Raw genomic sequence first — 19,501 nt, forward strand, 5'->3', positions numbered from 1 at the left:
TTTTTAGGAAACTACGGGCAATTTAGCATGGCCAATCCACCTAACCCGCACATCTTTGGACTGTGGGAGGAAACCGGAGCACCCGGAGGAAACCCACGCACACACGGGGAGGACGTGCAGACTCCACACAGACAGTGACCCAGCCGGGAATCGAACCTGGGACCCTGGAGCTGTGAAGCATTTATGCTAACCACCATGCTACCGTGTTGCCCCTAAATCTCAGTAGAAAATAAAGTTTTTGCTGTGCAATATAGTGATGGTAAATAGAAAATAACAATTGTGTTTATATTAATTGGTATATACTTACAAACCATGGAAAAATGCTGGGCAGGATTCTCCGTTTCTGAGACTAAGCGTTGACGCCAGGGCAGAATTCACGGACTTTCACGACAGCAAAACTGGTGCCGCACCTGGATCAAATCAGCGACTGATCAAATCAGATCACCAGCGTCACATGGAACACAATCGATTCCAATGTAAAACGGTTCGGGATTCGCCAGGTCTGTGATTGACACTCGGGAGGTTGACAAGCTGCAGCCGCATATACACATTACGATCCCCACACACACTCTTCTCAGCCAACAAGATAGCACTGGTGGCACTGGAGCATGCCCATACAGCTGATGGGTTGGCTGGGACCAGCGGGCACCTGGAGGGGGGGGGGAACCTATATAACCTGTGGCCCTAAGTTCACAGTGAACTGTCAGTGGCATGCACAGCTGCAATATTGCCTTGCTGACTGCGGCAATAGTGTTCTGTACCCGTTCACCCCGACCCCACAGCCTACCTCCTGGCCACCCCTGCTACTCCCCTCGGCCCTGACAGAAGTTTCATGGCCAGCAGCGCAACTATGGCGATGCTGGAAGCTATCTTTACCACCTCTCTCTCCCTCAGCAGCCACAATTCCGGGCTAACGATTTTAAAAAGCACAAGTGAATCTCGCCATTGTGAACTCAGCCTATCGGAGGGGGAACATTGCGGAGGCTCCAGAGAATACCTGGTCTGGCCCACTAATGACATGCAAATGGTGTTTACTGTACTTCCGTTCCGGACCACATTGATACCACTGTCGAGGTGACGGAGACTTGCGATGATTTTGCCATCAGAACCTATTCTCCACCCAAACGCGTTTTGCGATTTTGGAGTCCGCCAACAGAGAATCCCACCTGCTACATTCTGAAAATGTATTGATATAGGAGAGGGGAATTTTTATTCACTGATTCAATCTCATGGATTAACATCATTTATATACACAATATATTCTTATATTTTGTGGGCTCTACCAAATTGATCACTGTTCTAGTTTTATTTAAGTCTCTGATGTCACCACCTACCTTTTCTCAAAAGTATATTTTGATTTCACACAATCTGAACCAAAGAGGAATCACTAACACAGACAATTCTACATCCCAAGCCTTGATGCACTGTCTTAACCTGAAAAGAGGCCATAAATTCAGACAGTACTTAATATATATCCCCTGCCACTAATTTATCATCAAATAAAATGGCCTCAATCAGCGTTTTAAATTGCTTTTTTGCAAATTAAAGCTTCCTCACCCAAATTAATTATTGAAAATATCTTGTATATAGCATCTAAATAATGTTTTGTATGCTGTTGAAATGTTTTGTGTATGACATGTAATGTACTTACTTAATAATAAATTCTAAAATGAGTACAGTATGAAAATTCATTCAGGAAAATATTTTGTTTATGCTTGTATACGTTGAAATGTACCATCAATCAAGTAAGTGATGGGATACGATTAAAATTATAGATTTATTTTTGGTTTCAACTCATTTCAATGAGAATAGAATTGGGAAATGATTTGTTGTCAATGTTTTCATCCCACTGATGTTTCACAATCTGTGATGACTTTGTCTCTCCAGCCAAATGCCTGTGAAGGGGAAAATATAGTTTTGATTGAACAAATAGTTTATTTTGCATAACTGTGTAACTCTGATTTAAAAAAAAACTATAATAATAATAATCTTTATTACTGTCACAAGTAGGCTTACATTGACACTGAAATGAAGTTGCTGCAAAAATCCCCTAGTCACCACATTCCAGCGCCTGTTCGAGCACACAGAGGGAGAATTCAGAATGTCTAAATCACCTCACAAGCACATCTTTTGGGGCTTGTGGGAGGAAACCGCAGCACCCGGAGGAAATTCACGCAGACATGGGGAGAACGTACAGATTCCACACAGACAGTGACCAAGCCAGGAATCGAAACCCAGTCCCTGGCGGGTTGAAGCAACAGTGCCAAATGTAGCTTTCTGGGCTGTCAGGTTTAAGCAACCATTGAAGGGGATATTGTTTATTAAGACCCATCACAATGAAATGTAGCATCTCAGCAATTCATCCAAAGGAGTACCAAATGACAAACTTCACATTCAAAACTGTCATGTGGCTTAGTTCTGATTGTGAAATAATGCAGAGAGCCAAATGATGAATTGAATTGAAGCAGGTTAAAATAAATATACAATTATTAAAACTTGGAAAATATTTAACAAAATGGGAACAGAATAAGGCATTCAAATTATTATATCCTTTTATATTTGTATAGGCATCACAGATGCATGTACTAGTTTAATAAATATGGATATCGTGATTTAATTCTCCAGCTTCCTTAACTTTGATGAATCATTAAGCGCCAAGTCCACATTCTCTGGTATGGGGCGAAATTCTCCGACCCCCAGCAGGGCCAGAGAATCGCCTGGGGGTGCCTAAAATCCCGCCCCCGCCGTTGCAGAGATTCTCCGCCACCCGGGAAGTGGCGGAGGCAGGAATCTCGCCCCGCCGATCAAAGAGGCCCCTGCGGCGATTCTCCGGCCCGGATGGGCCGAAGTCCCACCGCTGGGAGGCCTCTCCCACCGCCGAGGTTTAAACCACTTCTGGAACGGCGGGCTCAGCGGCGCGAGCAGGCCCTCGGGGTCCTGGGGGGGTAGGGGGGCGATCGAACCCCGGGGGCTGCCCCCACGGTGGCCTGGCCCACGATCGGGGCCCCCCGCTCAGACTGCGGGCCAGTGCCCTGGCTGCACTCTTCCTCCTTCGCGCGCCACGGCCTCCGCCGTGCCGGAAGCGGAAGAGAACCCCGCATCGCGCAGGCACCGGCAGTGACGTCAGCGGTCAGCTGCCGCTGACGTCACTGCCGGCGCATGTGCGGACCGGTGAAAGCCTTTCGGCCAGCCCAGCACCGGGGCGCCGGTTTTTTGTGCCAGTCTTCTGGTGCTAACCGCTCCGGCGCGGGGCTGGCCCCCAAAGGTGGGGAGAATTCCCCACCTTTGGGGAGACGCGACCCCTGAGTGGTTGGCGCTACTCCCCTACTCCGGGTCCCTCCGTCACGCCGGGTAGGGGAGAATGCCGCCCCGATCTTTACTCATATACTGAAGAGAGCATGAAATTACTGGCTGTTTTCTGTTTGGAGAAAATAAAAAGAACAAATAATGCGTGAAATATGCAAGTAATATGCATTCTTGTTGGCTTATCACTTAGATATTTCAGACATGATTTGTCTTTATTACATTCCAGCTTTTTGTTCTGCTAAACATGTTCCTGCGGGTTATTCTCCAGTGTGTCCTGCCAAGCAGAAGAGGTTTCAAAGTGAACAACTCACAAGTGAGAGTCAGATTTGTTACTGAAGTGTATCAAATGTCAGGAGGGTGTCAGCTTGCAGAAACAATTCTCTCACATTTAAATATTGTTTGGAAGTGTGCACATTATTTCTGTCATTCAATGAAGAGTGATATCATTTAAATCTATAGCGCGCATTCTTTTATCATGATATTGTGTGAATAAACTGAAAATTGATGACTTCTGTTTCTGAATTTTAATGTATCATATACTTTTCCTATGAATAGCATTTCGTGAATGATGTGAATGGGGAGAGGCCAGTTATCTCCAGTTGCAATCACGGTTCAAAAGAATGCATAGGGGGTAGGGATGGGGGTGGATGGAATCTCTTGTTCAAAGGCTTTAAGTGCCTGATCGAAGGACACAACTATGGGAAGTGGTTAACCACCAAAACCCCTGCTTTGCTGCATACCTCATTCCCCTCTCCCATGACCTCCACCATGTAAGCCATTTCTAACTATCATTCACCTGAGCTTCGGATCCCCTTGACCTTGGGTGTAATATTTGCAGCAGCCACCACACTCCCATTGTCGCTGCTGAGTAAAGAAGAGCTGGCCTCTGACACGCCAGCAGCTCTTGGCTGTGCAGGACTTGCACTCCTGGGATCTTTGATTCCCTAAATTGCCCCTTCGTGTCCAAGGACGTGCAGGTTAGGTGGGGTTACAGTGTTAGAATCATGGAATCCCTACAGTGCAGATGGAGATAATTTTGACTGGGTGCAGGAAGGTGGGATTAGAAATTATACCTGGGAGTCCACGGGCTGGCATAGACAAGATGGGTCGAATAGCCTCCTCTGTGATGTAACTTTTCTATGATGCTATTTGGCCCATCAAGTCTGCACCGACCATTCGAATGAGCACTCTGCCCGTTTACAAGTGTCCACCCCGCCCTATCCCCGTAATCCCATATCCTAACTGGCACATCCCTGGACATTAAGGGACAATTTAGCCATGGCCAATCCATCTAACCTCCACATCTTTCGACTGTGGGAGGAAACCCACGCAGACATGGAAAGAACGGACAAACTCCACACAGCCACCCAAAGTCAGAATTGAACCAGGATCCCTGCTGCTGTGAGGCAGCAGTGCTAACTACTGTGCCATCGTAGCCGGTTACAGGGATATGGTGGGGTAGTGGGCTTGGTGAAGGCTTGATGGGGCAGTGCGGTAGCATTGTGGTTAGCACAATTGCTTCACAGCTCCAGGGTCCCAGGAACGATTCCCGGCTTGGATCACTGTTTGTGCGGAGTCTGCACATTCTCCCGTGTGCATGGGTTTCCTCCGGGTGCTCCGGTTTCCTCCCACAGTCCAAAGATGTGCAGGTTAGGTGGATTGGCCATGCTAAATTGCCCTTAGTGTCCAAAATTGCCCTTAGTGTTGGGTGGGGTTGCTGGGCTATGGGGATAGGATGGGGTTGTGGGCTTGGGAAGGGTGCTCTTCCAAGAGCCGGTGCAGACTTGATGGACCGAATGGCCTCCTTCTGCAGTGTAAAATTCTATGAACACGATCTTCCTAGGCCCTCCCCGCTGATGTAATCAGGTTCATGACCAGAAAGGGCGGAAACTTGACTTGAATGCATGTGAATCTATTTGAATGTAATTAGCAAGTTTAAAGTCAGACGTTCCGGCCTCACTGAATCTTCCCGTCCACCAGTGGGCCGTCATGCGGGTGCAAATTACTACTGCTTTTTTTAAAAAGGGGACAAGGTGCCATGGACCCCGAGAGAGAGAAAGGAGATCAGATTCACTCTCCACCTTGTACAACAGTGCGCAAGAGGAATTAACCACTGGACAGCTGGGGAGGGGTGTCGTTCAAGGTTGGTGGGGTTTGGGCGGGGTCGGGCTGGGGGTGAGGGGCAGATCGTGGGTCTCCCCATGCTGGGAGTCACTATTAAGCCTGCTGATTGTCTGTTGTCAAACCCTCCACAGTACAGAGTGAGTGAAGGGTTCTTTGTTCACAACGATTACAGAGCAACGCTTTTTGCCTGAAATCCTTTTTACTGCCATGAATGAATCTTAAGCTGTTGTACCAAAGTGAGAATTAACTCACTGACAGCAGTTGCCAATAGCTTGGGTGTCTGGGCTGACTGAGGGAATGAGGTTCATGAAGTGGCGTGACAGAGAGTGATGAGACTGAAAGTTGCCAGTCTAAGGGGTTAGCTGGATGTGACCCCGAGGGAGTAGACAGGACAGCGATGATCAAGCTGGGGGGTGTGTAATCACCCAATTGATCTCCCCATGGGGTTCATGGAATACAAGCACCTCTGGTGAGGGGCAGAGGCCTAGCAGCTAGGGCTCGTGAACCAGATACTTTTTTTAAATAAATTTAGATTAGCCAATTATTTTTTCCAATTAAGGGGCAATTTTAGCGTGGCCAATCCACCTACTCTGCACATTTTTGGGTTGTGGGGGCGAAACCCACGCAGACACAGGGAGAATGTGCAAACTCCACATGGACAGTGACCCAGAGCCGGGATCGAACCTGGGACCTCAGCGCCGTGAGGCGGTTGTGCTAACCACTAGGCCACCGTGCTGCCCTGTGAACCAGATACTTATAAGCCGGCAAAGATGGGAACCGGCAAGATCGGTAGTCCTGGCCTGGATTTATGTGCTGTATGCTGAGTTGCAGTCTTTACTTTTGTTTGCTTAAATAAATCTTTGTTGTTTGACTTTCCTGGGACCCCTGGCAATATACTGGCAAAAAGGAAAAACCACAGCTGTGATTCTGGACATCCGGACCATGTTTGAATTCCTCAGCACAAGAGCTTGGTTAGAGCAGGTTTAAAAATGCCACTTTTTTGGAGACTTGAGGCTTTTGACACAGGTGTGGAAGATGGGGCCCAGTATGCTGAAAGGATGCGGTATTTTTTTCAGGCGACTGCAAGGGGCTGGTTTAGCTCACCAAGCTAAATCGCTGGCTTTTAAAGCAGACCAAGCAGGCCAGCAGCACGGTTCGATTCCCGTACCAGCCTCCCCGGACAGGCGCCGGAATGTGGCGACTAGGGGCTTTTCACAGTAACTTCATTGAAGCCTACTCGTGACAATAAGCGATTTTCATTTCATTTTCATTTCAAGTACAGGAGACAACCTTGACAGCCTGCGGAACCTCAACGTTTAGTGTCATCGAAAAGCTTTACCTACCTGGCATCCTCAGATTCAAAGACCTTTAATGAGCTGGTAACACTTATTGCAAAGCATTATGACCCCAAACCGTAGTTGATTGTACGGAGGTACAAGTTCAACACGGCTGGGCGAACCCCAGGAGCGTAGGTCATGGACGTGCCTATGTATTTGTTGAGCATTGTAATTATGGGCCTTCCCTTCCAGAGATGCTGCGGGACCACATCGTGTGTGGCATAAACAACATGGAGACCTAACGTAAGTTGTTGGCAGAACCTTCTTTGGACTTAAAAAAGGCCATAGAATTATCCTTCTAACATAAAAACATGGAGAAGAGAGTCCAGGAACTCCAGAGCTCTATGGATGTGAGGTAAATAAGACCATAAGATATAGGAGCAGAATTGGGCCATTTGATCATGGCTGATATGTTTCTCATTCCCATCTCCTGCCTTCTCCCCATAACCGCTGATCCCCTTATTAATTAAGAACCTATCTAACTCTGTCTTAAATACGCGCAGTGATTTGGCCTCCACAGCCTTCTGTGGCAAAGAGTTCCACAAATTCACCACCCTCTGGCTGAAGAAATTCCTTCTCCTCTCAGTTTTAAAGGATCGTCCCTTCAGTCTGAGACTGTGCTCTCAAATTCTAGTTTCTCCAACTGGTGAAACCATCTTCTACATGCCACTCTATCTAGGCCTCTCAGTATTCTGTAAGTTTCAATAAGATACACACCATCCTTCTAAACTCCAACGGCCCAGAGTCCTCAACCGTTCCTTATGCGACAAGTACATCATTCCAGGGATCATTCTTGTGAACCTCCTCAGGATCCTCTCCAAGGCCAGCACATCCTTCCTTAGATACCGGGCCCAAAACTGCTCACAATATTTCAAATAGGGTCTGACCAGACCCTTATACAGCCTCAACAGTACATCCCTGCTCTTGTATTCTAGCCCTCTCGACATGAATGTTAACATTGCATTTGCCTTCCTAACTGCCACTGAACCTGCAAGTTAACCTTAAACGAATCCTGAATAGGACTCTGAAGTCCCTTTATGCTTCAGATTTCTGTGCCTTCCCCTTTTAAAATAGTCTATGCTTTTATTCTTCAACCTTACACTTTTCCACATTGTATTCCAACTGTCACTTCTTTGCCCATGCTCCTAGCCTGTCCAAATGAAAATAATGAAATGAAAATCGCTTATTATCATAGAATTTACAGTGCAGAAGGAGGCCATTCGGCCCATCAAGTCTGCACCGGCTCCTGGAAAGAGCACCCTACCCAATGTCAACAACTCCACCCTATCCCCATAACCCAGTAACCCCACCCAACACTAAGGGCAATTTTGGACACTAAGGGAAATTTATCATGGCCAATCCACCTAACCTGCACATCTTTGGACTGTGGGAGGAAACGGGAGCACCCGGAGGAAACCCACGCACACACGGGGAGGATGTGCAGACTCCGCATAGACAGTGACCCAAGCCGGAATCGAACCTGGGACCCTGGAGCTGTGAAGCAATTATGCTATCCACAATGCTACTGTGCTGCTTATTGTCACGAGCAGGCTTCAATGAAGTTACTGTGAAAAGCCCCTAGTCGCCACATTCCGGCGCCTGTTCGGGGAGGCTGGTACGGGAATCGAACTGTGCTGCTGGCCTGTTTGGTCTGCTTTAAAGCCAGTGATTTAGCCCAGTGAGCTAAACCAGCCTCCCCATGTCCTCAACACTATCTGTCTCTCTGCATATCTTTGTATCATCTCCAAACTCAGCAACAATGCCCTCAGTTCCTTCTTTCAGATTGCGAATATATATCATGAATTATTGTGGTCCCAACACTGACTCCTGCGGAAAACCACGAGTCACCGGCTGCCATCCGGAAAAGGACCCCTTTATCCCCTCTCTCTGCCTTCTGCCAGTCAGCATATTCTCTATCCATGCCAGTACCTTGCACTAACACCATGGGCTCTTATCTAATTTAGCAGCCTTCTGTACAGCACCTTGTTAAAGACCATCTTAAAATCCAAATAGATCACGTCCACTGGTTCTCCCTTGCGAACGTCCTCCTTACCTCCTCAAAGAACTGTAACAGATTTATCAGGCATGACCTCCCCTTGACGAAGCCGTGCTGACTCAGCCCTATTTTTCCTGGACTTCCAAGTCCTTCATAATCTCATCCTTAATAACAGACTAAAATCTGAAGTCAGGCTAACGGCCTATAGTTTCCTGTCTTCTGCCTCCCTCCCTTCTTAAAATGGGTGTTACATCAGCCATGTTCCAGTCCCCTGCGACCCCCTCCAAACGACTACAGTGATTCCTGAAAGATCACCACCAATGCCTCCACAATTTCCTCAGTTATCACCTTCAGAACCCTGGGATGTAATCCATCCAGTGTTGGTGATTTATCCACCTTCAGACCTTACAGTTTCCCCAGCACCTTCTCCTTAGTGATGGCCACTTCATTCACCTCAGCCCCCTGATTCTCTTGAAGCTCTGGCATCCCACTGGTGTCTTCCATATTGAAGTACCTATTCAATTCCTCTGCCATTTCTTTGTTTCCTATTACTACTTCTCCAGCCTCATTTTCCAGTGGTCCAATGTCCAGTCTTGCCTCTCTCTTACCTTTTATATATTGAAAAATATTTTATTGTACTAGCTAGTTTACACACATATTTCATCTTCTCCTCCCATATTGCTTTTTTAGTTCTCTGCTTCCTTTTAAAGGTTTTGTATGCTTTTTCTTTTGCTTTTATCCTGTCCTTGACATCCCTTGTGAGCCATGGATGCCTTGTCCTCCCTCAGCATGTTTCCTCCTCCTTGGGATGAATTTCCGTTGTGCCTCCTGAATAACCCCCAAAACTCCTGTCATTACTATTCAATCATCTTTCCTGCGAGGCTCCTTTTCCAATCAGCTCTGGCCAGCTCCTTCCTCATGTCTTTGTAGTTACCTTTATTAAATTGTAAAACCTTTACATCTGATTGCAGCTTCTCCCTCTCAAACTGCAGGGTAAATTCTATCATATTGTGGTCACTGGCCCCTAAGGGTTCCTTCACTTTAAATTCCCTAATCAAGTCTGCCTCATTACACATCATCAAGTCCAGAATTGCCTGTTCCCTAATGGGCTCCACCACAAACTGCTCCAAAAAACCCATCTCGTAAACATTCGACAAATTGCTTTTCTTGGGATCTGCTACCAACCCCATTTTCTCAGTTCACCTGCACATTGAAGTTCCCCATGGTTATTGTAATATTATTGCCTTTTCTATCTCCTGATTTATTTTCTGCCCCACATCCTGACTACTGCTGGGGAGCCTGCACATAACTCCCATCAGGGAGTATATTCCTTGATTCCTTCACACTATCCAGACAGATTTTATGCCTTCTGACCCTATATTATTTCTTGCCATCAATTTAGTTTAATTTCTTACTGACAAGGCAACCCCACCACCTCGGCGCTTCTGCCTGTCCCGTCGAGAGGCAGTGTCAATGAACTGTGGTGAATGTATAAATACTGTGTTGCATTATACCATGCTATTAACCAATGGGCTCCATCTGTGGGCCACTGTGTGGCTTCACCCACAGGGGGAGATGTGGAGCATGTATGGGCTCCACCCATGGCTCCGCCCCTTATAGGAAGTATAAGAGCAGCTGACCTACGGGACCGCCTTCAGTATTGTACCAGTCACAGGCAGGCAAAGTTGTAAACTGATTAAAACCACTGTTTACTTCGACTCGAGTCTCCGAGTGAATTGATGGTCGCATCAATTTAATCAGCTTAAAGAACTACTATGGTGTCAGCCCTCAAACCGACAGACTGGAACTCGATCCACAGGCCGCGGAGGCAAAAGAAATTTTTTCACATTGGCTTCGGTGTTTCAAGGCCTACCTGGCCGTGTCACGGACGAACAGAAATTGAGTCTTCTCCATGCACGGGTGAGCCATCGCATTTCTGCCAACTCGACGAAGCTACCTCCTATACTGAGGCCCTCGCGATACTCGAACGCATCTACGTGCGGCCTGTGAATGAAGTCTACACGCGACATATCTTCACTACTCACCGCCAGCGCCCCGGGGAGTCGCTAGATTACTATCTGCGCAACCTCAAAGCCCTCGTGCGCAACTGTAACTATCAGGCCGTTACAGCCACTCAGCACATGGAACTCTCAGCTGATCACGCAACTCCCTCATGGGCCCCCGATCAGAGACTACCCCAGGCCCGCGTCGCTCGACGCATACGACCTGCATGGACAGTCATTGCGGGGTCGCCCCAGCACTGCCGACCACGCCGCTAACTACCCTCAACTCAGTGCAGTCACCTTGGACCAGTCGCGACTGAAACACCTCAGGAGCTCCATGATGGCCGTCCGGGTTAACGGATACAAGACACCTTGTCTGTTCAACTCCGGGAGCACCGAGAGCTTTGTCCATCCGGATCTGGTAAGACGCTGTTCGCTCCCGTTATTCCCGACGCAACAAACAATCTCCCTCGCCTCTGGGTCGCACTCAGTACAAATCCAAGGGTGCACTACTGCAACCTTAGCGATACAGGGCACCGAGTCTACTAATTTTCAATTGTACGTACTCCCAGACCTCTGCGCCCCTCTCCTCTTAGGACTCGATTTTCAGTGCAATCTCAGGAGCCTAACTCTTAGTTTTGGCAGACCCCTGCTCACCATATGCAGCCTCGCAACCCTAAAAATCGAGCCCCCTCCCCTCTTCGCTAACCTCACCGCGGACTGCAAGCCAGTAGCCACTCGAAGCAGGAAAGTGTGCAGGATAGGGCATTTATTAGGTCCGAGGTCTGGCGTCTCTTACGGGAAGGAGTCATAGAAGCCAGCAATAGCCCCTGGAGAGCTCAGGTGGTGGTCGTCAAGACCGGGGAAAAGTTCCGGATGGTGGTTGATTACAGCCAGACCATTAATCGGTTTACGCAACTTGATGCATACCCCCTTCCCCAGATGGCAGACATGGTGAATCAAATTGCGCACTACCGCGTGTTCTCCACGGTGGATCTGAAGTCTGCATACCACCAGCTCCCAATCCACCTGGAGGACCGCCACTACACAGCGTTTGAGGCAGATGGCCGACTCTTTCATTTCCTCCGGGTCCCCTTTGGCGTCACGAACGGGGTTTCGATGTTCCAACGAGCGATAGACCGAATAGTGGACCAGTACGGGCTGCGGGCCACGTTTCCGTACTTGGACAACGTCACCATCTGCGGCCATGATCAGCAAGATCACGACGCCAACCTCCATCGATTTCTCCAAACCGCCTAAAAACTTAACCTCACTTACAACAAGGAGAAATGCATTTTCCGCACTACCAGGTTAGCTATCCTTCTATGTCGTGGAAAACATGGTCCTAGGGCCCGACCCTGACCGTATGCGCCCCCTCCTACAACTCCCGCTCCCTCACTGTCCCAAGGCCCTCAAGAGGAGCCTTGGATTTTTTTCCTATTACACCCAGTGGGTCCCCCAGTATGCGGACAAAGCCCGCCCACTATTTAAGGCCACCCTTTTCCCACTGTCAGCCGAGGCTCGCCAGGCCTTCAACTGCATCAAGGTGGACATGTACAAAGCCACCATGAGTGCGGTGGACGAGTCTGTCCCCTTCCAGGTGGAGAGCGATGCATCAGAGGTCGCTCTCGCCGCCACCCTTAATCAAGCAGGTAGACCGGTAGCGTTTTTTTCACGCACCCTCACCACCTCTGAACTTCAACACTCCTCGGTGGAAAAAGAAGCCCAAGCCATTGTGGAAGCCGTGCGGTACTGGAGACACTACCTTGCTGGTAGGAGGTTTACCCTCATCACTGACCAAAGATCGGTTGCCTTCATGTTTGATAATTCGCAGCGGGGCAAGATCAAAAATGATAAGATCTTGAGGAGGAGGATCGAACTCTTCACCTATAATTATGATATAGTATATCGTCCTGGGAAGCTCAACGAGCCCCCAGATGCCCTGTCCGCACATGCGCCAGCGCACAAGATGACCGACTACAGAGCTCGCCCATTACATCAAGGCCCACAACCTGCCCTTTTCCACCGAGGAGGTCAAAGCTGTAACCAGGAATTGCCAAATCTGTGCGGAGTGTAAACTGCACTTCTATCGACCAGATGAGGCCCACCTGGTAAAGGCTTCCCGGCCCTTTGAACGCCTCAGTATTGATTTCAAAGGGCTCCTCCCTTCAAATAATCGCAATACCTATTTCCTTAACATTATAGATGAGTTCTCCCGTTTCCCGTTTACCATCCCATGCCCAGACATGACCACCCCCACTGTTATCAGAGCCCTGCACAGCGTCTTCACTCTGTTTGGTTTCCCCAATTATGTCCACAGTGACAGGGGCTTGTCCTTCATGAGTGACGAACTGTGTCAGTACCTGCTCAGTAAGGGCATCGCCTCGAGCAGGACTACCAGTTACAACCCCAGGGAGAAACGGGCAGGTGGAGAGGGAGAACGCGATGGTCTGGAAGACCGTCCTAGTGACCCTACAGTCCAGGAATCTCCCGGTTTCCCACTGGCAGGAGGTCCTCCCCGATGCGCTCCACGCATTAGGACCCTCCTTTTCACGGCCACAAACCAGACTCCTCATGCCCGCTTGTTTGTCTTCCCTAGGGGAACTACCACTGGGGCCTTGCTCAGGACCCATGTCTCTGAGATGCCCACAATTTAATGCTGTCCATGAGGCTTTGCGATTTATCTCCTTAGCCTTGGAGACCTCAGGTGAGTGCCGTTCAGCACTGGCCCCCACAAACAGGGACCAGACGGAATGGCACTCGTGGGGATCTCCCAGGGGATAGGAGGCCCCCAGCTGCATTGCCTTTGGCAGGATGGTTCCCTGGCAGTGCCAGCTTGGCATGCTGACAGATGACATTGCCATCTGGCATGTGCACTGCCAGGGTGCCAGGTTGACACCGCAAAGCTGGCATTTCTTTGCACGCGATTGGGTCGGGGTGCCCTGGGGTGGGGGGGGGGGGGGGGGGGGAACGGACGGCTGAGAATACCGGGGCCTGTCCTCCTTCAGAAACAGTTTTGGACCCATAAGACTGACCCCTGGTAGAGAGGGTCCAGCTCCTGCACTCGAACCCATACTATGCACATGTCGAACACCGCGATGGCTGGCAGGATACCGTCGCCCTCCGAGACCTGGCGCCCACAGGCTCCTCCACCTCTACCACTAATGTACCCCCCACACTATATCTCGGCCAACCCCCCGTGTCCTGCGCCCCCGCACCTATTTGGTTTCCGTGCTCCCTTCCACCCGGCACACCAGTCCGCAGGAACGAAGCTCCGGAAGAACCGCCCCCAGAGTCCACCCCCGGGCCCGCACCGGACCCACTTCCACAGCCACCCGAAATGGCTGCGACACCAGTGCTTCGTCGGTCACAGCGTATGGTCTGGGCGCCGGACCGACTGAATTTGTGAACCCGTCAGCCCCGCCGGACTTAATTTTTTTTACAGGGGGTGAATGTGGTGAATGTATAAATACTGTTAATTCACCAGTATACTGTGTTGCATTATACCATGCTATTAACCCTGTGGGCTCCATCTATGGGCCACTGTGTGACTTCACCCACAGGGGGAGATGTGGAGCATGTATGGACTCCACCCATGGCTCCGCCCTTTAGAGGAAGTATAAGAGCAGCTGACCTGCGGGACCGCCTTCAATATTGTACCGGTCGCAGGCAGGCAAAGTTGTAAACTGATTAAAACCACTGATACTTCGACTCGAGTCTCCGAGTGAATTGATGGTCGCATCAGAAACAAATGGCGAGTCAACGTGACTTGCGTTGCAGAAAAGGCCTCAATGGGGAACCTGCATCCGAGGCTGCACATAATCCTGTTTTGTACAATTGGGAGCTCCACCCGCCAGAGCTCCCCAATGCAGTGAGAGATCGGGATGCCATTCGTAAATGGCAGCCTGATATCTGAGGCCCCCCAAGCAATCCCCAACCTTTTCCCCAACCTGAATGCACTATAGGCAGGTCCCAATACGCCCCTACCCCCCCCCCCCCCCCCCCCCCCCCCCAGGGCACCCCGACCCAATCGCGTGCAAAGAAATGCCAGCTTGGCGGTGTCAACCTGGCACCCTGGCAGTGCCCATGCCAGATGGCAATGTCATCTGTCAGCGTGCCAAGCTGGCACTGCCAGGGAACCATCCTGTCAAAGGGCATGCAGCTGGAGGCCTCCTATCCCCTGGGAGATCCCCACGAGTGCCATTCCGTCTGGTCCCTGTTTGTGGGGGCCAGTGCTGAATGGCACTCACCTCAGGTCTCCAAGGCTAAGGAGATAAATCGCAAAGCCTCATGGACAGCATTAAATTGAAGGGGTTGATCTTAGATTCGGATAAGTGGTCGGCACAACATCGTGGGCTGAAGGGCCTGTACTGTGCTGGACTGTTCTATGTACCTCGGAAATCTACACATTAGTGTGTAGCTCTAATATGCAGATTTGCCAAAAAGTGATCCTGCCCACAGTGGGTGAGATTTACACTTCAACGTATCATGAGATCGCATTGGATGATGTGAGGCGTTGCGAGCTGGATCCCAGGAGCAGGGTCTCCCGGCTTTTATCGAGCATGCTGTGCCTCAGCAAGCTGCTTTTCTAGTGCAGCGTGGCCATTGGATCTCACCATTATCCTTGGATATTTAGATCCCAGTCCTGATCCCCTGATCCCATGTCTCTGAGATGCCCACAACATCGTACCCACCAATTTCAATGTGCGCAACAAGCTCATTTACCTTCTTTCGGAGACTGCGGGCATTTAGATACAACACCCTCTGACAGCATTGGGCAAATGGCATTGGGCGTCCCCCCATTCCAGCGTGTAATGCCCCCCAAGAGAAGACCCAGTTTCCATCCGAGGAAACTTGTGGTCAGACCCATTGATGAAGAGCCACTGCAGCCCGGCAAGACATCTCTCCTGAGCTCCAGGAGGAAGACTCACAATGGTGCTGCACTTGTGATCGCAGGGACCAGAAATACCAGAACTGTGAGCAAATGCATCACCCCAATAAGGGACACCTCTACCCAGAGCCAGGGCTTTATACTTGACACAACTTGATGGCTTGCAACTAAATTGCATTACAGCACCCAAGGTATCCTCCATCAAGATCACCATCCAGGTAAATGGCACCCACTAGAGGAGAAATAGACACACGAGCTGCAGTCTCAGACATTGGACAAGGAACATACCAGAAAGTCCATACAGAGATCCAACTCCACTGGTGGCTGCCCAGGAGTGTTAAGTGTTAAAGCATGACAGTAAAAAGCAAATGGGACGATGAGGCCTGAGTATGAACTGCACGTTTTAATGTAGCCTTTCCCTGCCTCAGAGAGTAGTTGTGTCCTCTAACATTCCTAAGAGTCTTGCTCATCCAACCAATTGTCCATCATCATTTGACCCTCACCAATGCCAGCTGCCCACAGCCTCACAGTTAAGGTGAGGGGTTGAAACCTTAAGTGCTTTCAACTGGTGGACAGTGCCCGTAGGCATGTTTTGCAATTCATGGGATTTTTCTCAGCCCCTTCCATGAATAAAGCTATTTCAATCACCCTTTTCAGTGCCAGCTCCGGTTCCGCCAGCAACCTCTTCTGAATAGCTGTGTTATTCCCACACACCAGCCAGTAACATTCATTCAAGGATGTCCCAAAATCACAATATTCTGCCAACTTCCTCAAGCTGGCCATAAAAACCGCAACGGTTTCACCTGGGGCCATCCCCATTGAATTGAGCTTGTACCACTGAAGGATAATAGAGTGTTTCGGGTGATAATGACCTCGGACTCAATCCATGACATCATTAAATGATTTGGAATCAGGGGCCTCAGGGTAGGTCAGGCTTCTGATTTCTCTGCCGTTCTGGCTGCCACAAGCTGTGAGCAAAATCATTTTTTGCCTTTCATCCCTTCTCTGCTGCTTGCTCTGAAAAAGTAACGCACAAGTTCCACATACGGGGCGGGATTCTCTCCTACCCGGCGGGGCGGGGGGTCCCGGCGGGATGGAGCGGCGTGAACCACTCCGGCGTTGGGCCGTCCCAAAGGTGCGGAATCCTCCGCACCTTTAGGGGCCAAGCCTTCACCTTTAGGGGCGAGGCCTGCACCGGAGTGGTTGGCGCGCCACCAGCCGGTGGGAAAGGCCTTTGACGCCATGCCAGCCGGGGTCGAAGGGACTCCGCAGGCCGGCGGAAGTCCACGCATGCGCAGGAGTGTCAGCGGCTGCTGATGTCATCCCCGCGCAAGTGCGGGGGGGTCACCTCCGCGTCGCCCATCACGGAGGTTGATGGCTGACGCGGAGGGGAAAGAGTGCCCCCACGGCATAGGCCCGTAGGGGCACCCCCCGGGGCCAGATCGGCACCACACCCCCTCCCCCCACAGGACCCCGGAGCCCGCCCGCGCCGCCTGGTCCCACCGGTAAGGGAGTTGGTTTTATTCACGCCAGAGTGACCGGCATTACGGCAGCGGAACAGATGTGGCCCATCGCGGGAGGGGGTCAGAGAATGCCGCCCAAGATGTGGAAAGATGTGCAGGTTAGGTGGATTGGCCATGCTAAATTGCCCTTAGTGACCAAAATGATTAGGAGGGGTTATTGAGTTACGGGGATAGGGTGGAAGTGAGGGCTTAAGTGGGTCGGTGCAGACTCGATGGGCTGAATGGCCTCCTTCTACACTGTATGTTCTATGTTCTATATTGCATCCAATCTTCCTCATCTGCATTGAAAGGCCTCATGATGGTGTTACCAAAAAGCCTCATGATGGTGTTCCTTCTGCCAGGCACTGGATAAAACTACCGTGCACCTCCTGCAATTGGGACCTTCTACCTCGTCGCCAATGTAGTAACAGGAACTCCAGGCACCATAAACAGTAACGGACAGTTTATTTAGAGCAATTTACAGAAGATATAAAGGAACATTACAACACCAGCCAGCAATGCCAACTTTTCTCCTTGACTGAATCTGTTCCGCTGGTTTTAAAGGCCCCAAGCCTGCTGGATTTGTGCTCCCTTTGCCCTTATTGACTGCTATCATGTGGCATCCGAGCTTTGTCGATACCTTGGTTGGGGAGGTTATATGACCCCCTACGTCTGCCACACCAGCTGGACTGCCACAGGCCCAGGGGGCTATCGATGGGACACATGTGGTCCCGCGAGCACTGTTGCATTAGGGAATGCCCTTTGTCAATCGCCACGGGTTCCATTCCCTGAATGGGAGTGTGCATGACAGTTTCATACTGGGGCGCACGCAGATTCCTGAAGCCTTGGAGGACCACTTCAGACTGCAGCGAAGTCTTGTGGTAGACGAGGAATACTCATTGAGGTCTTGGCTGATGACGCTAGTGTGGAGGCCTCAGACCGATACAGAGTCCCGGTGTAACGAAGCACACACTGCCAACTGGTCAGCTATAGAGTGGTGAATTGGGGTCCTGAGGATACGCTTCTGCTGCCTTGGTTGGTCTGGAGGTGCACTTCAATACAGCCCTCAGATGGTCTCCCACATCGTTTTCATGTGCTGTGCCCTCCACAACTTGGTGCGACAATGGGGCGGCATGCTGGAGGAGGACGAGGAGCAACTTGCCACTTCCTCTGATAAGGAGGAGGATGAGGAGGGAGTAAAGGGAAAAAACGAGGAGGACCCGGAGGAAGGAGAACAAGTGGTGGCCAGGGTGTGCCAGGGCAGGAGGACCAAGAATGCCCTCATTGCCTCCAGGTTCATCTATGAGGAGGCATGCTGTCCAGCAGCTCCACAACACCCTAACTGCAACCCCATCCACCCCAGAGGGTTCATTGACATTGCACCAGGGTGATAAGCCTGGGTTGTCTGTATGATGGAGTCGCAGGAGGGAGATGATGACTCGCGATGAGGAAAGCTGTGAAGCTCCTCAGGTTCTGCTTATGTCTGACTCATGTCTATTTGCTGACTGCACACTGATTCCTGGATTCATGCCTAAGTGAGCATTTGTCCCACAGATCCAAGGGGGGAGAAAGGGCAAGGTGAAAGGTTCACTGAATGGTGACAAGGCCATTCCAGGATGACTGTGACTGTGGGTCTCATCAGGTGTCACTGCTGGCACTGATTGGAGGGCCGGTAGAAGGAGCTGAGTTCAGATGGGGAGATGACCTTTCCCTGTGGGAGAGGCATCAAAGACAGAGATGTTAAGGTTTTGAAGAACAAAATATTTAATTTAGTGAGTAATGACAGTGATACTTTGATAATAATAATAATAAATAGAACATAGAAGATAGAACGATACAGCGCAGTACAGGCTCTTCGGCCCACGATGTTGCACCGACATGGGAAGTCAAAAACTAAAGGCCATCTAACCTACACTATGCCATTATCATCCATATGCTTATCCAATAAACTTTTAAATGCCCTCAATGTTGGCGAGTTCACTACTGTTGCAGGTAGGGCATTCCACGGCCTCACCACTCTTTGCGTAAGAAACCTACCTCTGACCTCTGTCCTATATCTATTACCCCTCAATTTAAGGCTATGTCCCCTCGTGCTAGCCACCTCCATCCGCGGGAGAAGGCTCTCACTGTCCACCCTATCTAACCCTCTGATCATTTTGTATGCCTCTATTAAGTCACCTCTTAACCTTCTTCTCTCTAACAAAAACAACCTCAAGTCCATCAGCCTTTCCTCATAAGATTTTCCCTCCATACCAGGCAACATCCTGGTAAATCTCCTCTGCACCCGTTCCAAAGCTTCCACGTCCTTCCTATAATGAGGCGACCAGAACTGTATGCAATAC

At 50.0% G+C, this 19,501-nt stretch overlaps 1 protein-coding gene across 1 annotated transcript in view; it reads right to left on the reverse strand.

Moving 5' to 3' along the window:
- Positions 1 to 19,501, reverse strand: part of npy1r (neuropeptide Y receptor Y1) — a 216,482-nt gene that overhangs the window by 75,655 nt on the left and 121,326 nt on the right. The window lies entirely within an intron of this gene.

This window comes from Scyliorhinus canicula, chromosome 3 (genome assembly GCF_902713615.1).
Source record: "Scyliorhinus canicula chromosome 3, sScyCan1.1, whole genome shotgun sequence".
In the NCBI taxonomy this organism is placed as follows: Eukaryota; Metazoa; Chordata; class Chondrichthyes; order Carcharhiniformes; family Scyliorhinidae; genus Scyliorhinus; species Scyliorhinus canicula.